The following is a 2,157-nucleotide window of genomic DNA, read 5'->3' as shown; positions in this document are numbered from 1 at the left end:
GAGAACCGTCAGTGACCCAGAGAACCGTCAATGACCCAGCTGGCGTACCTACAGCGCCCCCACCAGGGGGAGAGAATTATCTGCTGTGGTGCCAAGGTACGTATCCATGGCAGAATCTGTATGGCCTCACCAGGAGCACACAGAGTTCACCACGCCTCACTTCCAACCCTCTAAACGTGAAGCTTGTGATGTGTTATCTGTAGAAAAGATGAGCGTTGGTATTTTATTCTCCAACTTAACATTTTATAGCAGATTAAAAACATAAAACAGGAGCGTTAGCTTCACATCAGGACGCTGACAGCGGCTCCAGAAATAATGACTTCATTGTTGGATGAGTCTAAATGTTCTGACTGTCACACATGTTCTTATCCTTAAAATAAACATGTACCTATTATAGGCGACGCCCAGCAGAGATATTACTTTATCCTCTGTCATATTTAGTGCTGAAATCTAGATTTGTGTTTTATATTAACTTGGGATGGAATCAAAAACCGGTTCCTGTTCAGAACCGGTTCCATGTGTTCCAATTCCATTTGGTAGCTCGCTTAACGATTCTCTTAACGATTCCAGGAAGCACCAGAGCCTAGCGCTGGGCAGCGCGACTAACGTCACGTTTTTAACATAAACGGCATTCAGTAAGCTAGTACGACGTGAGTAGGCGTAAGTCTAGAAAAGCAAAACAAAAGCGTTCAAAGCGATCGAAAGTTTAGCTTCATTTTAAGGAAGAGAAAGATGGAAACAAGGCGCTTTGCAGTCGTTGCAAAGTAGCAATAACATCTGCAGGAGGAAATACATCCAGCATGCAGAAACCCCTTCGAACACAACATGGCGTACCTTTTAACAAATGCTGCGTTTTTAATGCTTCCAGACAGAAACTAAAGTTACGACCAGCATGGAAGGAAACTCTGGTGGGAAGTAGCTAGTTTTCTATCACTGGCTGAGCTTAATGTGGTTCCTAGTGAATCAGATGCCATTTCTGGAAATAAACCCGTTTCCTACCTCTCTTTGGGATTATTAAGTTTCTCGTTAATCCAGCGCTTCATTGCCAGCATGTTTAATTAGAATCACTGCCTTCTGTTTTCGCCGAGGCAGGCAGAAATAGAACGTTCCAGGCGAAGGTAGACGAATTTCACCGTAAACCTACCAAGTTCATTGTTAACAGAATCGATAAGGAATCTAATAATTTCACAGAATCGATAAGGAATAATGAAAATCTCATCAATTCCCAACCCTAATATTAACTCATAATAACCGTATGTCGCAGCACCATAGATCTGAGGCAGAGGGAAGATCAGCTCCTGCTCCCGGTGAGGGGATAGACGTTCTGGCGGGGTAACTACCTTGGAACGACACCGGTCTATGAGCCAGACACGGGAAGCTGCTGATGTCGTTACATGCGTGTAACTTCCTGCTCCACATCAGAGCAGAGATGATGGTGAGAATTGTAGAAAAGGCTGATGTAGAAATTAGACCACAGATTGGTCCTGTTCCAGATGATGATGTAAGCTAGCTTCATGGTAATAATGTAGCTCTGAATCATGGCTAATGGTTGTATTTATGAAGGTCCTGGACGCGGCGGTTAGCGCGCCCCACCCACATACGGAGGCCTTAGTCCTCCACGCTGCCGGCCCAGATTCCAATCCGACCTGTGGTCTTTGCCGCATGTCTCTCCACCGCTGATGGTTCAACAACAAACCAGTTCCAGACTGGATGTTCTGGAACGAGCACCAGTGTGACGTCACCATGGAGATGGTTTTTCCTGGCTGGTCATCGGAGCGCCGCTGTGGAGCTACTGGATGCAGGATATTCCTAATAACTCAGAAGCAGCTGCTTGGTCCCTCTGCAGGATTTTAATGCTAAATGATGTGATGGTCATACATGGGACACGTCTGAGACGACATGGAATCAAACTTGGTTTATGCTTGAAGCGAGCGTCAGGTCCGCTCCGCCGGCGTCATTTCTAACTAGGGGTTGGTATTGGCAAAGAAGTCATGATTCGATTCGAATCACGATTCACATGCCACGATGCGATTCTATCACGATGCATCATGATACTTGAAATATTGCGATGCATTGCGATATTTTCACTGAAGAGTGTAAGAAAAAGATCCAGCCCTTACCAGTGGCTGACTGGCTGGGTGTGATCTGGATCGTGTC

Source organism: Cyprinodon variegatus, unplaced genomic scaffold, assembly GCF_000732505.1.
Source record: "Cyprinodon variegatus isolate N-32 unplaced genomic scaffold, C_variegatus-1.0 Scaffold2464, whole genome shotgun sequence".
Classification (NCBI taxonomy): Eukaryota; Metazoa; Chordata; class Actinopteri; order Cyprinodontiformes; family Cyprinodontidae; genus Cyprinodon; species Cyprinodon variegatus.
The sequence above is the reverse complement of the archived record's forward strand: the minus strand, read 5'-3'. Positions refer to the sequence as shown.